Here is a 23,831-nt window from a genome sequence, read left to right on the forward strand (position 1 = left end):
TGGAGCTCCTCATCCTCCAAAGCATAGTTGTGCTTAAAGGCTCCAGGCCCCAGGGGCGCTCTGGAGAGCAAGCAGAGGCTGTCTGGGGACAGGCAGCAGGGCAACCCCTTAATCTAACAAACGCCGTCAGGAGCACGAGGGGAAACTGTCCGACGAGGTGGTCCCGGCTTTCCCAAACAGACGCAGGTCTCGGGCAGAGAAACATCCAGCGACAGGGCAGAACCACCTGCTCTCTTGAAGGAAGGGAGGATGCTACACAGAGCATCTCCTATATGCCAAGGGTTGCAATTTCAAGCTTACATCCCGCTGTCTTTAGCTTTTTTGGTGGAGATGAAGTTAGGAAAATTATAAAGAGAGGGTATTGCTACTTAATTAAAGGTGAGAAATTTAGGGCACAGAGCAGGTGAGCGGTGGGCTCAAAGCTGACACAGCTAGAGGTAAAGCCAGAGCCAGGACCCTGCTTCCTGACTCCTGAGCCTACACTCTTCATGCAAGGTAACCCTCTCTATTACCAAAGTCCTGAAGAATCCAGAGGACAGACCATGTGCCTGTGATCGCCCAGGAAGCAGAGGTCCTTCATCTCTCTGTGAACGCTGGCAGGGTCCCTCAGCTACAAGATGCAGACTGCACTTTCCCCTAGGCTCACTCCTCTCAGATGCACCAGTCTGTCCCAAAGTGGATCATTTCCAAAGCTGGGCCACCTCTAGCAGCAAGAGCATCATCCTGTGCAGGGAGATGCGTGGGATCTGCTGGTGGCCCAAGTTCTGCACCAGCTTCTTTCGAAGCCTCCCCTAGTCCTCCCTTCCTCTATTCCTGGCTCTATTTAGTCTGATGATTGATGGTATTCTGGAGATCAAACACCGGGTTAAGCAAAAGTGTGTATTAAAAACAGTCTTTCTTAATACCTGTATCAAGAAAGCGGCAACAATGATGAAGGAGAACCTGTTAGATGCTGGGCTGGGATGGTGCAGGGAGGATAGTGAGACAACTGAACGGACGTTAAGTGGAGAATCTGACTTCAGAAGCTCCAATTACACTAGGGTGGGCTTGGCAAGGAACCCTGCAATCTGGTGCTAATGAGCAGAGTAACGTGGAGAGTAAGCTGGACCCCGAGAATGTGCAGGGATGTGTCTGGACACTGGGCTGGGCACGCAGGAGGAAGGCCACCAAGGACCTGATGAGCTGAAGTGGAAGAAGGCTGGAGACCTTATAACAGGCGGTAATCTCTGGCCGACAGACCAGTTCTTCTGCCACTGGACCAACCTGCTAAGCGTTTGAGCCATCCATTTCGGGGAGATCTATGTCGGTTTATTAGAAAGAATGCTCTAGTGAGTTTCCAGGCATCCGCTCTAAATGATCAGGTTAATTGGATTAAATAGAGAGGATTGCACAAAAGTTCTTTCCAGACCTGAGGCTCTGTGATTCTATGATGGGGCTGTGAAGGCAAAAGAGTCCACTGCAGGGAGGCTGACGTGGCCACAGAGACGTGTGGGACCGGGAGAGACCTCCACCCCGATGTGGGTGAGTCACGTGGTGGAGAGGAGGGGATGGCTGCAGACTGTGGTCAGACTGAAGGGTCTGGAAATGTACTGGCACTGACTCAGAGTGTGGAACTTCTGATCCTATAACGTGATATGTCTTAATTCCCCTTGGTGATGTTAATAACGCGGTTGGCTGGTGCCACGCTCACAGAATTTATGAAGCACAGACTCATCCAAGAACGAGAAGGAATGACCTCGGTTTGTACCCTACTTACAACTCTGAAAAGGCTGAGTGCAAACCAGATGTCTGTGAATTGAATTATATTTGAAAGCTACTAGGAGGGCTGGCATCAAAAAATCTTACTGTGAATTCCTATGGAAAGCAGTAAACAGCCACTCTTTAATATATACATATATCTAGCTTAAAGCAAAGTATATCTTTACGTGCAGAGCAACTCTGCTGCAACTGTATTACAGTTCCACAATCAACACGCATGCTTGGAGGCTAAATGCTTCAGCAAGGGAATAAGACTTCTTCTTTGGTTAGTTCTTCAGCCATTCGGGTGCCCTGTTAAGCATTATTTCCTAGGGCTTATTCTTCAGGAAACTAGAAATTTGGGGAGAAGAAGAGGCAGGAGGATTTTCTTCTGCAAGTTCCTGTGTCCTACACAAGGTCAACCTAAGTGCTCGTAATAAATGACACTCCAGTCTACTTCTCAAAGGTCCCAATAAGAAAAGGAGCAGGAGGGCAGAGAGATCTGGTAGAAATCACGCACTTGGTACATGGTGAAGGGTCAAGAATAATTATAACGTCAATAATGATTTTTTTTTTTTGAGTAAAGGTAGATTTATTTAGAGAGACACATACTGCATAGAGTGCAAGGCAAGAGAAAGGCAAGGAGAGAGGTGTGGGAGTTGGGTGCTCAGATTAAAGTAAAAGTAGGTACACACTCCATAGGCAGAGTGTGGGCCGTCTCTACAGGGAAGGGGGCAAAAACGGGCCTATCAGTAATGACATTAGCCCGTATCAGTAACCTTACCAAGCGTTCCCTCCTGCCTGGAACTGCGCTAAGAACCCCGCAATCACAGTCGGAGTTCATGCTGTAACAACCCTCCGAGCTGCTCCCAGAGATGACAGTCTGTTCTCTGAAACCTTGTATGTTACCATACATTACCTAACACTCCCAGTGGGTCTGGGGCAGCACCGCACGGTGACACCAGTTAATATACCTGCTGCAAAATTATCAGTACCCGCTTAAGTGAGATAAAGATTATGTCACATTTTGTGGCCAAATGAATCTGCTGTAAGCTTAAGAGAAGACTGGGTTTTCAGGCCTTCGTGGACTCTGGCATTGCAAAGATGAGACTGAAGGCACGCATGACTCTACTTAGTAAATAAAAAACCTGAGCCCCAGAGAAAGCTACTCATCTGAGGTCACACCGTGGACATACTATAGCTGAGATTCAAACCCAGAGCCGTCTGACACCAGAACCCATGTTCTCAAACATCAGGCTGGGTGCGTGATGCTTCCTACCTCAGCGACTAGGAAAATGCAGAGGCCAAGTTAACCTGGGATTGCATGTGACCGTTTTCTGTATAATGGATTTTTTCCCTTAAATAAACTTCTCTACAGAGATTTTTTTCCATGTTATGAAAACAATAAGAATATACTGAAGGACATTCTAAAAATACAAAAATACATAAAGAAATCTATCAGCTCCCGTAAGTAGCATCATGGAATATTTGTGTCTAGCTTTTTCGAAACACATGCAAAGTTCTTCCACGCATTGCAAAGCTGAGATCGTTGAATATCGTCATTCTTCAACATTCTTTTCTTTCTTTTAAAAAAAACGAGTGCTTGATAAATGGTAGTTATTATTAAATACTTAGCATGGTTATAATTGTTATGATGTGCGCTGTGCTGTTATAGTGACTGGAATCCAAAACCTTCATTTCTCAGTTCCGAGGGTCTTAGTTTCTAATCAGACTTGAAGTGATGTCAAACACGTGGCTTACAGGATTTGTTTTGCTACACTATTGTCACTCATTAGTGATGTTAAAAACCTTAAATGATCAGCTAGCATGTAGGTTATAATTTTCAAAGCTATACCTATCTCCATATAGGACTTTCTTACTTAATCTCATAATCTACAAATCCTTCAATCATGTTGAAATTCTTAATCATGTTAAAGTTTTGATGACTATATAATATTCCATCATAGGAATGCCTTGTAACTTACTGGGTTACACCCCCTTGGTAGGAAATTTGTTATTTCCAATTCTCCAGTCTCATAAATAAGGCTGCAATAAACATCTTCCCGTGCAGAGCTGACTGTGGGTGTGAGTTATTCCCAGGGCCCATCGCTTCATCAGTGCTCTTCCCCGCGGGTCCCCTTTGCCCTGCACATCCCCAACCTCAGGTCAATTCAAGCATCCGTCTCTCCTGGCTGACACTCAGGCTGCTGAGGAGTTGGGGAAGGCGGCACGGGCACCATTTGGTGCTGGGTAAACTTATATTCTCAGGTTCAGCTCAGCCTCGCTGCAGATCAACAATTTTCTGCTGTTACTCCTATGTCAGGTCTCCCTTCCACCCCTCACAAGAGCTCCCGCAAAACCACACTTGTCTCCTGAAATCTCAGAGCACAGAGAATCTTGTCTCCTACTTCAGGGAAAAAAAAAAAAGGAGAGTTCCCCAGGTAGGAACTCCTCACTCTGTACCCCACCCCCCATCTCCTTGAGTGCTTACAGCTGCAGGGACCAGACACTTCATCACCCAAACCAGTAAACTTTTCAAGGTAAAAGGGGGTGCTATTAATCATCTGATCAGGGGTAGTGGCTGCAGGGCTGCTCTGCCCTGCGTTCCCCAGGATGCATGCTCACCCCGAGTCCAGCCATAACTTCCCCTGAGAGTCTAGGCTGTCCTTGTCACACTCCCTCTCTAATAGCATCTGTCGTGACACGCTGGTCCCACACCCTCTCAGTTTCCTCAGAAGCCTCCTTCCATCAGGGCCACCATCCCAGCCGTACCGTCAGCCTGCCCCCCTCCAGGGTTTCCTCTCCTGAGTAGACACGAGCAGACCTCAGAGATGTCGTGGGTTTGGTTCCAGATCACTGCAATAAAGCGACCATCACAGTAAAGCCAGTCAAGGAATCTCGTGCCTTCCCGGTGCGGATAAAAGCACTGCATTGTGCCTGCAAACACAACGTGCCTGCTCTAATTAAAATACACCTTACGGCTAAAAAGTGCTAACAACCATCATCTGAGCCCTCAGCGAGTTGTAATCTTTTTGCAACAGAACTAGCAAAGCTTGCTGATCACAGCTCAGCATCACAAATATTGTAACAAGGAGTTCAAAATGTTGCCAGAATTACCCACACGTGACCCACAGACGTGGGCTGAGCCAATGCTGTTGAAAGAGTGGCGCTGACAGGCTTGCTCCGCGCAGGGTCGCCACCAACCTTCGATGTGTAAAAAATACAGTATCCGTGAAGCGCAATAAAGCCGGGTGCCCCTCGTGTTCACAGGTTGCCAACTTTGAACAAGGAACAGACAATAGTTCTCCCCTGAGGACGACGGCCCAGTCTCAGCCCAGCTTCAGAGAGAAGCCTCGGCCTTGGTCACCTCCACATCCCCAACCCCCGGCCGCGGGCGAATGCCTTCCTCCCATCCTCACCCCCAGCACCTCACACCGGAGCAGCCCCCTAGAACAGCCCTCAGGCAGATGCATCCAGCCCCTCCCTCCTCAGCCTCCCTTCCCGCCTCCTTCAGCTCCCGCGACTCTCCGGGGATTTTCGTCCAGCCGTCCAGCCGTTACCTGTGTTTCCTTTTTCACTCTCTCAGCGTCGTTTCCCTGGATTTTGTCTCCATCTCCGCCTGTGTGCTCACGACCGTGCGATCTCAGGCACATCTTTATGTGGGTAACTTCCATGCCCGCATTCCCAGCAGGGGCCTCCATCCTAAACCCCAAACCTGTAGCTCCAGCTTCCTCCTGGGCATCCGCACTTGAATGTTGCAAAGGCATTTCAACGGCAATGGACTCCAAACTGAAGTCATCTTCTCCCTCCAGACCCTGCCCCTCCTCCGGCCCCTGCACTGGCTCTCGGGGAAGGGTGCCAGGATTCACGCAAGATCGCGCTGGAGTCCCGACTCTTCCCCGCACCCTACCCCCACAGCAAACTGATCTTTAACTGCAGTGGGGTCCACCTCCTCCGAGGTCTCACAGCCCACGCCCCTGTCCTCGGCCGCCCCTGCCCTCTCTCCTGCCTGGATTCCTCCCGCGCGCTCTTAGACGGTTATTTGAGACCCCTTACTCCGTCTCATTTCTCCACACTGTAACGGAAGGATCTTTCTAAGGCAGAGTCTCACTGCGTCACTCTCCAGCTGGAGAAATCTGTTATTTCTAAAGCCTTCAAGATGAAGCCAGAACCCCTCGGCCTGGCACCAGGTCCTGCCCGCCCGGTCTTTGGTGCCTCTCACCATCTCTCCTGTCAGGCTGCGTGCCGGCTGCAGGGAGGGGCTGTGTTCTGCACACGCACCTCTGCGAGGATCCCCGATGGCCTCCCCCCTTTACCTGGCTGATTCCTATTTGTCCCTCGGACCCTGCTCAGACATTGCCTCCCTGAATACCCCTCCTTTCACCGCGTTCTTTTAACCTGTCCTGTCCCTTGTCTCCCCTCTGGACTGTGCGCCCTTTCTCTACTCCCGATGTCCCTGAGTGCCCACAGTGGTGCCGGGCTCCCAGCAGGTACTCAGTGAAAGGTTCCGAGGTACACAGCCACTGGGTCCCAGGGAGGGGCCTCCTAGGACGCGTGACCATTGATGGTTCTGTCCTGGTGTAATTATTATTAGTTCTCCCTTTCATGGTCACTCCTCTCCAAAGGCTCTTAAATTGGACTCCCTGTGCCCTTTAAAGATACCTATTCAGAGTCGAGAGCCGCAGAGCAGCTAGTGCGAGGCAGCTGAGGATGCTTACTGCGGGCCGGGAGAAAGCGTCATCCTGGGAGATGGCGATGCCGTGCGTGATCCCCCATGCAAGCCTGCGTGTCCGCGGCTGCGCAGGAAGGACTCAGATGCCAACAGGGAAGATAAAAATGTCAGTTCCAGCAGCCCCAGCGCATGGCCCAGAAGCACACAGCTGCCTCTCCTCGGGACGGGCGGCGGGGAGGGCCTCGGCTCTCTAGCACAGAGAAGGCACCCAGATGGGAAGGGGCACATGCAGAAGCCCAGAGCCCCTGTGGACCTGAGTCTCCTCTCTCACGCTCTACCCACTAGCGACCGGGATGCCTCCAACGAGGATTCCTGGCCCCAGAGCCCAGCAGAAGTTCAGGGATTGGACTGGAAACTCCCTGCCCACAGAGGGAATGCAGGGGGCTGGACAGCCCGCGAGTCCAAGCACGTGGGAACCAGTGCCCACGAGGGCCTGTGAAGGTGAGACCGGGGGAGCTGAAATGCCCCTTAGCCCCTGCTGTGAAGGCCAAGTCCAGGTCGGGGCCAAGCCCTGGGAGGGCCTCCCGGCGGGTCAGGGGGCTGTGCAGCTCTGGAGAACCACTGGCCGGCACCACACAGAGGGCAGGCCCGTCTCCCACGTCTCTGCTGCAGGAAGACGTGTGTGTGGGCGTCAAAAGGCACCTGACTCCCAGGAGACAGACGAGGACCCGGGAAGAGGTGGGCAGGCAAAAGGTAACGAGAAAGGAGGCTTGGCTCCCTCACTGTGACAAGAAGAAAGAAGGTTCAGGTTCACGTCTTCAGCAAGAGCACTTAGAGGATGGGGGAGCTGTTTTTGGACCAAAGAGGACAGGCACTCTGCTGGAACCTTCCAGGAACACACACCTTAAAAGCGAGCCTCGGAGGGGCTGCTCTCCCAGCCTGGAGAAAAATAACGTTGGAGTTTTTTTTTTTTTTTTTTTGCACTTAAGAAGTTCACTGAATAGCAGCTCCGGAGGTAAACTAATGCAGGGATCAACACAGACACCCGGGGTCCCTGATTTCTAGCACGGAAAGCAAAGCCTACCTCGGAGACCAGCTCTGGGCAGCAGCTGTCTCTGCTCCTTGCCACTTCCCACTGCCAGGACTTTCTCCCTCAGCATCTCCCTCCCAGGAGCCCTGGCCACCAGTGAGGGAAAGACAGGGGCCAACGGGAAAAGAGGACAGAGATGACAGCCACTCCAGCCTCGAAAAACTGCCCAGTCGCCAGGCATCATGGGAGACCAGTGCCTCTTGTCCCCCTAACCAGGCAGGTTCAAGTTGTAGACAAACTGGCCAGAAAGAGTGACGGACAGTAAGTAGCCACTGAAGGGGAAAGGGGAGGATGGTGGCAGTGGTGGCTCCGGATGTCCTAATGAGAGCTCCTAACATACACGCCGTTCTGTACATTTTCAAATTGATCGTTACAGTAGCTCAAGGAGCTATAAGGACCAATATTTTCTTCACTTTGAGTTTAAGAAAACTGAATCTTAGGAAGATGAAGTGGTCTGTCCAGTGGCAAATGGCCAGTGAGTGACACACCTCTGCCTAGACTCCCCGTCCTCTGTCTCTTACGCTTTTTCCTAAACACTCACACGCACCACAGGCCTGATGGTGTCTTCCGTTCCCACCACACCAACCCCAGCTCTCTTCATCAGCGCAGCCCTGGATTCTCTCCTGGCCCATGGAGGTCTAGTCCGTGTGAAGCTTCCACACCCTTTCCTCTTCAAGAGCCTGGTTGTGTAAAGATGGTAAGCTGACCGTTAGCTAAATCACATGCTTCCTGCCAGGCGATGTTTTCTCGACAGCATCTCAGATGTCACATTTATCAACATTAAGCCAGGTGGGCATGGATAACACAGAGACCCAGGTCCCGGGCACCCGGTCAGTCTTCTGTCTTGCACGGAACATGCTCCCACACGGGACTTGCAGGGTTTGTGCACTGGCACCGGGGCGTGGGTTTCCTGTCTCTCCGTGTCCTCCTTCCACCGACCAAGACAAACCCTCTAGGATGCTTAACGCCTACTTTCCTCCTTCCACTCGGAAGCAGAGACTTCCCCGGGAAGGGATCTGTTTTGGGATTTTACAGAAGAAAATCCAAGTCTCGTGCAGGGCCACTCTACTCTCTCCAATGCCTCCGTGTGCAGGCTTCCTACCGCCCCTGCCAGACCCGCTCCTCGTCTCCAGGAAGAGCCGTCCAGCAGTCTGTCCAGCAGTCTGGCCACGGACGGAGACGCACGTCAACAAGGGCAGACACCGTAGGCCCCTGGGGAGGGCCGCGCTCCCCGCCGCCATCCATACCCCTGTGCACCTGTTTCTCCTGCTCTCCACCCCAAATCTCCTTACTGCCACGTTCAGTCCCTTTTCTTTGGGGATGTTACTGGGGGGAGCAGAGGACCCATGTGATCCTGCTTCTGCATTTTCATATTACTTCCTAATTTCAATCTAGTATTGTACCGGTGTTTCCCAAACTCACGTGGTGCCTTACAGGGTGACAGATGACGATGCTGCAGCCCTATCTAAGGTCCCTCCTTGGTTGATGACACAGGGGAGTCATGAATCCAGGTGTCCTGCACCCTCGCGAACTGCTCGCTCCAAAGGCTGTCTGTTCTGCATTAAGAGCCCGTGAAATAGTCTATAAAAACCAGAGGACGTTTTAGTGCCTTCACGTCAGTGAGTCCAGGTTTCTCAAGGCAGACTGTCCTGTGGACAAATCAAAGATTTAAAGACGGGGAGGAGAGGAGCCCTGTCACACAGGAAACAAACCGCATCTTGTGTGCCAGGAGGGAGGGAGGGTGGGGATGGCAAGCAGCTCCAAGCAGGTGTTGACAACGCTCTGGCTCCTGTGTACACCATCCTGTGCACACCGGCCTGTGCACATCGGCCTGAAAGAGTGGCACTTTGCATTTCAAAATGCTAGCCTGGATCAGCAGTCACCTGGGTGGCATCCTTGTCTGACAGCGAAACTTTCTGGTGGGGGTGCGCCGGGCTGGGTGGCACGCCCACGGGATGTCTGGGGCTTTGCAGGTGAGGGAAAGACGGGACTTCTGGTCTCACAGTGCCACTGGACCTGTCCGGGGAGGCTGAGGTAGGGGAAGGAAGAGCAGTGTCGAAAGGCATCTCTGGCCCCCGAGTGCCCCTTCTGCAGCCACCACCCCAGGGACCAGGGAGAAGGCAGGGCGTGCTCTCCAGGACTGGAAGTCAAGAAGGGGGCAGAGCCGCTGCCCTGCAGCCGAGGGAGGATGTGTGCCACAAATGGTCACTTGGGCTCTAAGCCGAACGGTCCAGGAACACGGATGTCCCTGCTTCCACCTCAGCGTCCAGACCATGACACAGGGTTCAGGAATCAGACGTCAGCGTGAGGGGGTGTTTTCTGGCTGTAAAACTTGAATGTCCTAGACACTCTCCCTTGGAGCTTGTGGCTGTGGATCCATCTGCTCTGCGTGGAGACAGGGAGGAGCTCCTGTGCCTGCATTGGAGGAGGGGCGGAATCCCAGCCGTGTGACCCCTTCCCTAGGAGAACCGTGACAACACAGGTCTCCCTTAAAATGAACTTGTGAGCAAGTGTCAAGGCAAAAGGGAGGTGGGGTTCCTCTCCTTCTGGTTTTTAAATACAGAGAGACTCACTAAATCCAAGACAGGCATAATTAAAAAAATGACAGATGCCATAGGTCTAAACTCATTTCCAAATTAAAAAAAAAAACAAAAACCAAAGGCACGGTGCAAAAATTATTTTCCTGTTATTTTGGGATGTGAGAGAGATGCTCATACCACAAGATCTGTGGCCCTCAAGGTCGGCTTGGCCAGCGTTTCCACATTTCGCCTTACTGGCCAGGGTCAGTTCTAGATCAGCTGTAAAACTCCACCCAATGCTACGTTCGTGCGTGACCTAGCGACGAGGTGCACTTCCCCCAACATCCTGTGCTCTGTAAGATGGTCACTGCACCCAGGGGACGTCACTGACCCCACCACGGTGAGGCCTCCCTTCCCCCAGGACTCCACACATTCCAGCCTCTCCCCGCCTCCCTCCATCAGGTGTGTCCCTTCGTGTCCAAATCTCTCTTCCCATCCTGTTGTCTGGGAAATGGCTCTGATGTCCTCATGCTCTGACTCCTCCGGGCTGTGGCTCTACACGGGGAAAGCTGAGTTTTCAGAATTCACAAAACCTCTCCTCTCTTCAGCGCCTGCCCTGGAGGTTAGAAGCTATGGCTTGCCCAGGTTGTCTGTTACCGATTTACAGCACTGATTCAGCAGCTCCGCTGACTTCTCTGTTCTAGGTGGGCTCCACCCTCCTCGCTGGGGTGCTGAGGGTTAGCCACCCGACAGGTTTGTTTCTTGTTTGGTGGCGGTGGGGGGCTTCACCATGACTTGGACGAGTGTCCCGTTTCACTGGATCCTGACATAACCGTGGCAGCGTCACTGGGCTGGGAGAATTCATCACATGGCGGGTTACCGGGCTCTGCCACCGAGTTCCCATTTCTGAGCTCGAATCTGTGTCGTTTTCCACAGCCTCCCAGGGCTGCCTCAGCTCTCTTGTCCAGAAAGAAGAAATAACTTACAAAGAGATATGAATGAAGAACAAGTAGAAAACACTCTGTGGTCACGGGGGTCGAATGTGAGTCGAATGTGAGTCAAATGGACGAGGAACTCGCCCACTTCAGTCATCAAGACTCCGTTACGTGGATGAAACTTACACTGGGAGATAAAAGACATCTGCCCTCAGTTTATAACTCGTTTGTGACCCAGATTTAGATAGCTGGTCTTAAAAAATAAAAGGAGCCCCTGGGGTTCTCAGAATGAACCCAGTTGAGGTGACATGCATTAAGATCCTGATTTGGAGAAAGATGAAAAGAAATTACAGGCATGATGGGAAATGTATCTGTCTTTCGATCCATGATGTACATACATTACATGAATATACACACATCTACATGCATCTGAGTGTGTGTATATAAAACAGCCGCGAGGTGGAGGACGTAGCGCGAATTACATGCACAAATCAAGGCAGAGTTGATATCACTGAACAGACTGTGATTATGTTGATTGAAACCAGATTTAAAGAACAGGGGAATTTGTTTGGGAACAGAGAACAGGACCAAAATATTCCCTCTGAGGGGAAATCTCATCAGAGGAAAACCATGGAGGGTGGAGGGCGGCGTGGGGGGTGGGGAGCGGAGAGGGCAGGGGCTTCACGGCAGAGTTTGGGAAAGAGGAAAGGAAACGCCTCCTCTTTCCACTTCCTCGAGTGTACGGGGTGTGCAGCGTGACAGATCCAGCGGAGAGGGCGGTGGTGAAGGAAGTCCGGGCAGGGAGGGCGGGGGAGGGCAGGAAGGGCTGCCAGTAAGGACCAGCTGGTCGGTCCCTCCGCGGCTGCGCACTGGGGAAATAAATTCACTCCCATTTGGTGATGGGACAGTGAAACATACCTCATTTCTAACTGTCGGAGTTCAAGGATGGACATTCATCATGAGGAGGTTTGAAAAGAAGCAAGATTAACGGACAGGTCTAGCAGGAAGCCTCAAAAGAATCTTCTTAGTCGCAACCATTTGAGGAGGGGTGAGAGGCGGGAGATGGAAGAGTCTGGCATTTGGCCAACCCCTTGGAGAATTCAGAAGTTTCACCCTTCCAAACAAGCCAGAGGCATTCCAGGCTGCAGGTGACCCAGCCTGACCAAATGATAAACCCCCTCAGACACCACACAACTTCATGCCCCGCTGGGGGACCTCCCCAATACATGCTTTGAAATGATGGTGACATTTAAAAAAAATTCTAAAGAGCAGGATTTTAGCACCCAGAGGAACTTGGAAATCACTTAACCCTTCAATCTTCATTTGACAGATGAAGAAACCAAGGCCGAGGAGTTATGAGCTGCTCATGACACAGCCAGCTAGTGATGGAGCCGGAACTGGGGTTTGTGCCCCCGACCGAGTTTCTGCTTTTGTTTTTAGTTTTTTCCCCTAAAATTTTATGCAGCTTTTGTGACAATCTGCAACCCTCAATAGATCAATTAAATCCTAGAAGACAGCCAAGGGACTATGACCTAAGAATACGGAAGTTAAATATGGAGGAAGGTTGAGATTAGCAGATACAAACTACTGTGTATAAAAGAGATAAACAACAAGGTCCTACTGCAGAGCCCAGGGAACTGTATTCAATATCTTATAATAAACTATAATGAAAAAGAATACGAAAAAGGAATATATATATGTGTGTGTGTGTGTGTAACTGAATCACTATGCTGTACACCAGAAACTAACACAACACTGTAAATTGACTATAATTCAATTACCAATAAAGTTAAAAAAAAATATGTGGAGGAGAAACCACCAGCACACCAAGGGTCCCTTCCTCCCAGGCACTAGGATGCCGGCCTCTGGAGAACAAGACTTCTCTCTGGGTGCGATGCTGCTGTTCCCACCACAGGGAAGGACAGAGGACAGGATCTGATGGCGATCACAGAACCCAGATCCCAGGACCAGCTCTTCTGATATCTTTCCCAATGCGCCAAAGAGCGAGCCTGGTAGACACCCACCCCCAACCCCTGCCGCCCCTTCAAGGACACTGAACAAAAGGATACCGTTCCTGCTGCCCCCTCCCTTCCTCCATCCTTCCCAGGCACAGAAGGAACAAGTAAAGAGAGTTCAGGTCCCCTGTCCTGTCACAGGGCAGATGGCTGCCCGTCCTCCCGGGAAATCCCAACCTGCAGCGTTTCTCCGCTGTTCATTTTGAAGTGGAGGAATTTCCATGTTCAAGTTTGAACAAGAGACTCTACCCAGAAAACAAAACAAAGCAGCAAATAACATTTTGGTGGGTTGTCAGTGCTCTCGGTCTCTCTCCCCCAGGTGAGCAGATTCAGAGCTCTTGCTTCTCCTCTTACCCCTCTTCCTGGACCCCCCTCAAGCATATGTGTGTGCACACACGTCACTTCTGGAATGAACTGATGGCTAAGAAAAGTCTGGATCAAGAGGAGAATTTGTAAGAAGAATTACGAGGGAATCAGAAGTTGCTGCAAAAGACCCCCCTGGGGCTGGCAGTTCATTCTTCTAGCATTTTCCTAGCAGGCTGGTTTTTGCAGCACAGGAGGCAGCAGGGAAGTGGCCTCCCCATGTGCCCTCTCGCCACTGGCCCTAGCCTTTCAGAAGAACGTGCTACTGAGATGTGTAAAGCACTCGTGTCGACCCTGCCTGGGGGGGCGGCTGCAGGCAGCTGAGCCTGGACGCCAGGGCACGGCCCCGCGATGCGCACAGATCCCTGTGAGACCCCGTTTTTGGCTCCCTTGGCAGCTCAGAAAGCTCAGCCTCCGTCAGAGACTGAGGCATGGAGGGTAGGAGGACGGCCGAGTCAGGGACCTGCCCTTGAGTCGCAGCCCTGCCACTTACAAGCTGGACGGGCTCGAGCAACTCCTGCCACCTGGACAGAAGGCTAAGAGAACTTCCCTGTGACGACGTGTCTCGAGTAGCCCCACCCGGCACGTGGTTCCTGTTGCACAAGGACGGAGGCTGGATGAGCGACGCTGCGGTTCCCCTGACGAAGCATCTCTGGCCCTGGACTCAGATCAGCCCCACTAGGGGAGCGGTACAGACGGGGCTTTGGGGAAAGGGGGTAGGCAGGGAGGTCAGAATGACCTGCACTAGGCCCCACCTCCTGTCGGCCTGACTCCGAGTAAATCACACAACTTCTGTAAGCCTCAGTTTTCCCAACCGTAACATCTGCCGACCCCACAGAGCCGTTCTGGGAACAAGTGAGGCATCGCGTGATCAGTGTCCAGTGGGCGCCCCGCCTGCCATTCGGTAGGCACTGCATCACGAGCAGCTCCACTCAGTTAGGAAAATTCCCATCTTCAACCTCCATTTCCCCACTGGTGAGCTGCGTGATAAACCCTGAGATGAAACACCCAACCTGTCCACTTAGGGGGCTCTTTCCAATCTCACCCGATGCAATGTGAGTTTTGTTTTTTAATTTAATTTTATTTGACTTTCTTTTTTTTTGGAGCAGAGAAAGGTTTACTGCAGGGCCGAGCAAGGAGAGCGGTGGCTTGTGCTCGAAAACCCCAAACTCACAGCATGAGTTGTAAGTGAATTCTCACCGAGGATGGTGAGGATGACAACGGCGCACCACCTCACATGTGAACGCGTTGCTTCCCAACGCGGCTGTCAGCGCGGGGCCGGCGCTCGGAAGTGCAGGTCGTACAACAGTCTAGCTCACAGTGTCTGTCTGCACCTCCCACCGAGGGGATGCAGCTGTCCGTATCAAGCACATGGGAAAGGACAACAAATAATAAATTCAAATAAACACAAGTATGCTAGGACACGGTCATTCTGAGCATCTTCCTCTGACTGGAGCTCCCTAAACTCGGCCCAGTGCCACGATCACTGGGGAGCAGCCCACTGCATGGACTCTCGGGCCCCGGCTTGCTGAATCAGTATCACCAAGGGATGAGCCTAAGTCCGGGACGCACTGCTCTCTCCAGGGTGGCCTGTCTGGCTCCGAGATCGGCAGGGATCTCTTCTCCCGTGTGATCCCACACGACACCCGGCACAGGAACTGGCCAGAAGGCATCTGCTGACCCAGGGGGAAATTCCACGCCGGTGGGCCTGCAGCACAGAACCCCCCGCACTGGGAAAGAGCTGCGGAGCTGAGCGCCGGCGCCAGAGCAGGGAACAGACCAAGCCCAGCTCAGACCAAACCCAGAACTGGGCCCCTGACTCCTCCTTCCATGTGGAAACAGGTGCGGCTCTGTCCCCACGTCCATCTCAAAGAAGCATGCTGAAGGAAGAAAGGAAGTAAGGGAGGGAGGGAGGGAGCTCCTATCACCTTTCCATTATCACCACAGAATCACAGACGTCAGATCTAACACTGGCAAATTCAACCTCCTGATTTTACGGGTGTGGAAACCTGAGGTGCAGAGAAAGGCAGGAGCTGGACAAGGCCTCACAGCGATGCGGTACCCCGGTAGGCGGTGCAGAGCGAAGAGCTCTGAGCCAGCTCTGCAACGACCCCAGCATTCCGCAGATCTGCCAAGAGCCCACGCGGGACTTGTCCTCAGGCCGGACGTACGAGACTTCTGCCTCGGAAGCCCAGCCTCAGCAGCAGAAGGAGTCCTGGCTTCCAGGCCCCGACCCCGACCCAAACCTGTCCCCACCACAGCCTGCGCCCTTCAGGGCTCTTAGCTCCGCATCCTCCTTCTGCAGGCTCCTCCTGCCTGCCCGTCCTATGGCCAGCCCTGCCCCATCCCAGCCCATCCATCTAGAGCTGCTGTGAGACTCATCTCAAGGGCCACCATCCCCACCTCCTCCAGGAAGCCTTCGGGGGTCTGCCTCCTTCATGCTTTCAGGGCACTTTGGTGATCGCTTTGGTAGATCTATTTTGCTGTGTCCTCTCTGTATTTCTTTATCCCTCATAATGGTTTTTAAGCTGTATAAGGGCAGGAACTATGTTTTAACCCTTCAATGTCTCCAATATTGTCTAGCATGCATCTAGATTAACACATACATATTTAATTGAAGTATAGTCTATTTATAGTGTTGTGTTAATTTCTGGTGTACAGCATGGTGATTCAGTTATATACATACAAATATGTATACATTCCTTTTCATATTTTTTTTCATTAAAGGCTATTAAGAAGTATTGAATATAGTTTAATTGAAATGAATCTTGCCCTGGTGCAGCAGTCTGGGTCCCGCCCCTTTCATTCCAGAAGAAAGGACATAATACCCTGTATTAACCTTTGGTGTGAAGCATCCACATTTGAATGGAAGGATAAACAAGAAAAAGTCCAAAGAGAATCTGAAGCCACATGGAAGGGATCTGTTCGGCTTGCCTTTTCACCGCAGATCAGTAGGACAGGAAGTAACACGCACCACGTACAACATGTACAATGAGAAAGACATTTGGAAATCACTGACATCTCAGGGTGTATGAATTTATGATCCTAAGAGTCCAGTTTGCTCCAAGAATGTCCTCTGAGGTTGCTGCTCTGAAAAGAATGCCTCCTCACTCTGGAGCAGCGTCTGACATCACGTTGGAGGAGGCAGCCCTGGGGATGCCCTCCAGCCCACCCTGCCATCTTCTGACCTTGGAATGGGTGACCCACAACAAACCTCTTCCAAAAAAGCCTGTCCTACCACCTCCACGAGTCCCCAGGTCCCTGTCATCATCACCGGCGGGGACACTAGGGAAACGAGCTGCACAAAGACCTCCAACCAGATCTCTTCCTTGGTCACAGGCGAGATGCCCTCGACGGCCAAGGGTGGACCAGGCTTCGCATCAGCACGTGGCTACACCCGCAGCATGTCAGGTCCTGACAGGGGGGGTGCTACCTCCGTCCTCCCAGGGTCACAAGGGACCACTGTAGTAGTTTGGGAAGGAAAGGAAGATTTAGTAAGAGCCTTAACAACATGAAGTCCACAGTCAGGCAGAACCCCAGCTGTTCCCCCTTCACTGAGGACACGAGAAGCAGCAGCAAGGCTGAAAGTCCCGCCCGCTGCTCTGCACACGGGGAGGCGCGAGCCGGGGCCCCTGCAAGCGCACCTCTGCTCGTCGCCTGCAGAGCGCTTAACGTGCCAGGCGCCGTGCCAGACACAACCACACGTTCCCTGGTAAGTTACGTGTCACCTTACTTAACCCTTACCTCAGACCTCTGTGATCGCCACTGCTTTCTTACTATAGAGGAGAAAACTGAGGTTAGATAATCACTATCAATAAGGAATTATTTATAAGTAGTGGTCAGGGACTAGAATTCAGGTATTCTGACTCTAAACCTGATGCTCTTTCCATTAAACTAGAGGTACCAAGTAGGTTTCAGTCTAAACTCCAAATCCAACTGATTGATGGCTAACTAGAGACCAGTGCTGAGGACTAAAAGACCTTGTGAAGCTCAGGGGGAATGAGTGTTATGATTGATTAATAAGGTCTGATATGGGCAAAGAAGTGACAGTGGGAAGGAGTGCTGTGATTGACTAGTGATGTCTGCTACGGGCAAAGTGGAGAATGCTAGCACATGTGCTAAGTTTGTCACTCCAACACTGACATACACTTGAGAGAAAGAACAGGTTACCCTGTTACAAATTTTTGCCACAAACCTAATCCTCACCAGAGCCTTTAAATTTTCCTGGACACATATCCGTCTAACATTTGCAACGTTCTCTTAATTTTCTTTTCCCAAGTCTTCCAAGTTCTCCACATTTCTCTTTAAGTAACCAGCCCCCCAAATTAAGTCTTGGAGCAGCATGGTTTATGGACACAGATTTCCCTTCTGCGGGTTTCTTCCTGTAGGCTGCCCCAGTTTAACCTTCCTCGTTACCCAGAAAGGCCCTTTGGGGTTGGAAAGCCTTCTCAGAGCACAGAGAGGGGATGTTTTACATGATCTTTGACAACCTTTCCCAGGAACGGCCATTGCTGATGCCGGGCTGCAGCTACGGGGGTAGAAATGACCAGTAAATGTGTATCTGTCACACGCCAAGCGCTGGAGCATGAGGAATGGAGGCAGGAGAGTGGGTGTGCAGACAGGGGACAGGGCTGGTGGGAAGGCAGGACTGGGCTCAGGGGTCAAAAGGCTGACTGCGGGCAGCTGAGACGTTGCTTTCAGAATTTAGGCCAAATGGCACTGCCTGTTTTGAGCAGGGAGCTGATAAGGGTGAAGGGTAACTTTAAGAACCAAAAGCCCTGCAGCCTAGAAGGGATTCATTGCCCCGGGCAGCCAACCATTAAAAATAAATAAGGAGGAGTGGGGGGACTGTAGCTCGGTGGTAGAGCGCATGCTTAGCATGCACTAGGTCCTGGGTTCAATCCCCAGCACCTCCTCTAAAAATAAACAAACCTAATTACCCCCCTGCCAAAATTATACAGTAATAAGTAAATAAACTGAGTATAAGAAAAAATAAACAAGGAGGAAACGGGGGAGACGGTCTCTTCCTCAGCTGGACTCCATTGTCTTCATCGTCGAAGCCACACGGACACTGTGCTGCAGGCAGGACCTGCCGCAGCTGAGAAGCCGGAGAAACCGAATCCGACCCTGGGCCCCCTTGAAAGCGATTAAACTCCTATCAGGCCAGGCTGGACCCCCTGACAGCAAAGACGTCATGCTTGGAGCAGCAACCCGGGGAAATGCTCATTGGGCAAATCAAGACCTTAAAAAATAATTACAGTTCACACATCCTGAAGCAATAATGACTTCAAAACCTCCTTCACATGTGATTTATATAAGCAGATTTCCCCCTTGAACCTTCTCCCCATTTCCCATTCTGCTCCCTCCACCCAAATCCAAGTGGTTAGAGAAAGTCAATATTCTTAGGTCCTGCTAAAAAGCCCAGATGGAAAAGCCCTGGTCTGTATCAGGAGGGAGAGAACTGCTAACACCGCCTGCCATTAAAATTCTCACAGCCCCATCGTGTGAATGCGACCGTGTGTGCGTATTCCAAGAGGTTCAAAGGGAAAAAGAGAAAAATTAATTAAGCCTACATCTCTCTGCCAAGGAATCAAATGCTCTCTGGGGCCCGGTTTTGAGGCAAAGAAATGTACTCCTACAGGGCTGTTGGTTCTGATCCAATTTATTGTCCAAAGAGGGGAGAATGAGGTTAAATCTGGGCGGGGGGCACTGGAACTTTGTTGCCCCTGGGAAGCTGTCCCAGGTTGTGTGTGTGGGGGTAGAAATGACCAGTAAATGTGTATCTGTCACACGCCAAGCGCTGGCACACATGGAGGCAGAAAGGAATGTGGAAAGATGGAGAAGGCCCTGGGATGACCGGCCTCGTGGTGACAAAAGAACAAAACGGAAACCAGTTCTGCTCCCAGGAGGTCCCGAGGGGAACCGGACAGGTAGGGTCAGGAACAGGGAAAAAGCAAGAGGAGAAGTTGGTCCCCCAGGACGAGCTGCAAGTTGAAATGAGCACCTGGAATGGCCGGCTAATCAAGTGTCTTTTCGGCATCGGTCTTAAAGACGTCAAACCAGAGCTCACTGTCACAGGCCTGCGGAGGAGAAAGGATGAGACGCTGAGCTCCCCAAAGAGAAGAAAGGCGGCCCTATGATGAAATCTGCTTCAGGACCGCGGCCCCCTCTGGGGAAGAGAAGCCAGAACATGCTGATAACCTGGGTCTGGGACATCACCTGGGCTCCGGCCCTCTCCTCCTCATGCTGCAACTGCAGGTTTAAAGACATGGAAATGAAATTTCACAGCCGCACAAAGATCCCACACGCCTGTTCCTCCCCGCAGATAAAGGAAATAGGAACCAGCCCCACAGAGCATGGAATCACTTAGAAGACCTCCAGAAAGCAGCCGCTCGCGGCGGTGTGCGAGGCAGGAGGCAGGAGGCAGGACCGGGGGTCACTCCAGCAGGGGAATGACAGTGACGTCTTTGAGAGTGAAGAGCAGGGCCTGGGGGCGTCCCAAGGCCCCTTGTCAGAAGCTCCTCCCCCAGCAGGAACTGGCTGCCTCTGGGGAGCCTCCAAGAAATTTTATGGGGGTCAAGGAGGAAGGGTGTGGGCAGCTCCATCCACTGACTTCATCCCACCTGAGGATCCAGGGGAGGAAGCAAAGATGAATGCTAAGCACAGAGAGGAGGAAGGCAATCTGGGGGGAGCCAAATCAGGTGTTAACTTGGGGAGGAAGGGGAGGGTAAAAGCAGCTTTACTTCAATTAAAAAAAAACAACTGAGCTACAATCGTCCGTCACAGCCATCACTGCTTCTCCGGCTCGCGGGCTGATGGGCTGCTCCCTGGCACGCCGCAAGTCCCAACAGAGCAGCGAGGACCGCCCCGTCCCGTAGAGCACGGATGCTTCGGGCGTGTCCACGTGTGTGAGCAGCGTGTCTGTGCGCTCGCTCCACGTTCCCTTTTTCTGCATCACTGGTCACAGACAAAGAAGGAACCAGTCCGTCTCCTGCCAAAGTCATTCCAGAGATTGTTTCGAAGAGTCTTTCAAAGAAGGAATAAGCTCCTTGTGGGAAGAGGTTAAAACTCATTCATCTGGTGGCACAGGGAGAAGGTTGCCAAAGTGAACAGGGTTAGTCACCGGTGCCGGGAATTCCTCGAGGAAGTTTGTTCCTTAATCCCGGGCATGACCTGTGATCCCATGCCAGGTTTCTGCAGGGCAAACCTCTCCTTCACTCATCCCTTCGTCCGACAATTGCTTACTGGCTGTTGATGTAAAGCCAGGCCCTGGGCTCGGTGTGGATGGAAATGATGCTATGAATAGTTCCCACCCTCAAGGAGTCCACAGTCTAGTGAGAGAGGTGTTGAAGCAGTAGTTAGAACAAGCGACGCGGGTGTTAGGGCCACGGTGGGGTGCTCTGAGAGCACGTGGCAGAGAGCCTCAGTGTCAGACAAGGGGTGAGGGACAGCCTCCCGGGGGAGTGGTGCTGACGCTGACGCCTGAGGGGGGGCAAGAGTCAGGCAAGAGGCACAGGGGGCAGAGAGATTGTTCTGGGTGGAAGGAACCAACGCCTAAGGCCTGGGGCTGAGAGGCAAGACAAGGCGTCGTGTATCCTCGGAAGTCATAGCACAATCCAGTATGGTGGGAGGAGAGCGAGTGAGAGGGACAGAGGGGACAGCAGGGGAGGGGAGGAAGCATTAAGAGGAGGGAGACCATGAGCAGTCCTGAAGGTCATGACAGGGGCTAAGAAGACCTGGGGAGCCAAGATAAGACTGCAAGTAGAAAAAGGATCCAACTCACTTTGCAAAGTGTGAGAAACAGCAAGAGGTGAAGGTGGCTTCGCTCAGGGTGATCAGGGTGGTGGCGGGGGAGATGAGGGGATCTAGACCAAGTCAAGAGCTACTTCGGATGCCGTGGAGGTCGCCTGGTCATGGGGAACGGTGGTGGGACAAGCTGAGGGTGGTTCCCAGGCTCCAACTTGACCGAATGCAGCAGCGGGCGGTTTCACTCACTAAGCTGAGACATGACAGAGAACACTCCCGGAGGCAGAGCAGGTCTGTGGCACAGGGGGAGCCCCTGGGGAGTTTGGGACACACTCAGTTTCCAGGGCCCATAAGACACTGGGAGGAGTATCCACTGGGCAGCAGAGTAAATGGGTCTGTGGCTTAAGAGGAAGTTCTGGACCTTTGGGAGTGAGGCCCACACAGATAGAGGAGACCCCTGGAATGCTTGAAATCAGCTGAGGAGTGTGTAGAGGGTGCAGAGCCCAGGTCAGCAGAGGAGGAGAAGTCAGCTAAGAAAAGTGGGAAGAGACCTGCCCCAGAGGCGGGGCGGAGAGCAGGACCACGCAGTAGGTCGAGGGAAAGGAGAATTTCAACAGGAAGACTAGATGGGAAAGGGTTCTTGGGGGCCCAGAAAGAGGAAGCCGGCTTCCTCACTGGGTTTAGTGACAAGGTCATGGGCAGAGGAGGCCCTAGGTCATGTGGATGGTGAAGCCAGCTTGCAGTGTGTTTGAGCATTGAACAGACCCTGCGGACACGGCATCTCCATCAGAGAAGTCTGGTTGTGAAGAGGACAAAGAATCGAGGTGGGAGATGGAAGAAGTCCTCAGAGGGTGGTGAGAGGGACACCGGTGGCCTCTGGTTCACAGACCCCTGGAACTTCCTGGCCATGACACTTATAACTGGATTAATTTCTACCTTCTGACCGGGCATGCCTCAAATCCTAATATGCAGTGAATCTGTGCAGTCTGTTCCCTCTGGGATTCAAAACACTTCATAAATATTTCCTCTTTGTTCTCATTCCATACCTGAGTAGCAAAAGTAGCAAGATGACCATTTCCCCCATTTTGCAGGTAGGCACAACTGAGGCAGACACTGGTGCTGCGCCCCGTGGGTGGGCTGCTGGGGTGGACGGGATCTGGGCACTCCCACCTCTGCACTCATCTCTCTTGGAGCAGCTGCGGGGTGCTCCGGACCCTGGGCTACTAACAGAGTCATTCAGGGACTCTGGGAAACGTGGGGCCAAATCACTTGACCTAAAGGAACTCGCTCTGTTTCCCCATCTGTTCCAGGATGCCTGGTAAATATCTTGGTGAATATCAGAGCTCAGAAACGGGATCTGGTCCTCATCATCCCAACGGTGCTGAGCTGCTAAGAGGGAGACTTACACAGACCTCTCCTCCAATAGTCAGACACTTCGCACAATCGTGCAGAGCTCCCACCCCAAACCACTGCTCCAAGGGGGGAGGGTGGAGGCGGAGGTGGGCTCCCAGAGCTCCCGCCAGACAGGCGCAGAACGAGGACCACCTCTGCCCAGCAAGCTCTCTCGGGCAGCTGCGTGCAGTTGGTCCCAGCAGCAGGGGGGCGGATTCAATAATGCTGTTAAGGCTCCACCTGGGGCTGGTGAGGCCAAGGCTCACCGGGTTTGGTACATTTCCAGGGTAAGCAAAATCACAAAAGGAGGAAGTCATTCATTCATTCTTTACTTGTTTAATCAATGTGGGTCTATGAGATTCTCAGAAAGGGCTGGTACAGCCCATCCTAAAAGGCATTTGGAAATGGGACCAGGCGTTCCTGGTCATCAAGGTGACTGAAGGCAGAAGAGGTGGTTAGTGCCTGCAGCGCATCCTGCATCACTGAGAACCAGTCCTGTGCGGATACTGACAGCGTCCCCGCTAAGAGAAATGCAGAGGCCGGTGACCACCTGAGCCCACCCTCTGAACTGCAGAATTCCCGGGGCCCTTGAAGGAAGACGTCATCGAAAGCAAACTCTTGCCTGCCCCGCAGGGGTCACATCCACTTTGTCTCCACTGGCCACATGGCACGGAGCCCCATTGAGCCTGGGGGGCCCACTATGACCCCCAGCATGCCACAGCTCCTCTGTTTTCCTCGGCTCTGCAGACCATCTGATTCTTACCATTGACCTTCATGCTTGACCCTGTCCCCTGAGCACCCTTCACTATCCTTGTCAACCACGGAAGGGGCTTTGATAGGCCAATGAACAGAGCCCGCCTCGAGCCCATCAGTGTCTCTGAGTCAGCAAGTGTCCCCAGCTTAGCTGCCGAGGCTCCGAGCAAGACGATCATGACTTTGAGCCACACCGACCCTCCGCTTCCCCACAGCCCACATAAACAGGATGTGGACCTGGGCCCCTGCTGCCCAAGGTGTGGGGAGGCTAAACGGGATGGCAGTGAGCAGAGCTGGGCTCCTCTGAGCTCGGGGGCAGGGCGTGTGCCTGCGTTTCTGTGAGTCTGTGTGTGCCTGCACGGTACCTGAGCTGAACGGGCCATCACAACCCAGGGGTTTGTTTAATCTGTTCCGGCAAGCACTTGGAGAGTCAGAGCGGGGGGGCCCTTGGCCCCCCCGGCCCCCCACCCTGGCTGCAGGCATCTCCCTCCCACCTCCCGGCTCCCTTACAGGGTACAGCCCAGGCAGGCACAGCCTCCCGTGGCTGAGGACGATGGAAGACAGATGTGTGCGGTCCAAGAATAATGGGAATCATGACAAGGAGCGGCC

At 52.5% G+C, this 23,831-nt stretch overlaps 1 protein-coding gene across 6 annotated transcripts in view; it reads right to left on the bottom strand.

Moving 5' to 3' along the window:
• Nucleotides 1-23,831, bottom strand: part of NTF3 (neurotrophin 3) — a 64,368-nt gene that overhangs the window by 13,827 nt on the left and 26,710 nt on the right. The gene's annotated exons all lie outside the window — the stretch shown is intronic.

The sequence above is a fragment of the Camelus ferus genome, chromosome 34 (genome assembly GCF_009834535.1).
Source record: "Camelus ferus isolate YT-003-E chromosome 34, BCGSAC_Cfer_1.0, whole genome shotgun sequence".
Lineage (NCBI taxonomy): Eukaryota > Metazoa > Chordata > Mammalia > Artiodactyla > Camelidae > Camelus > Camelus ferus.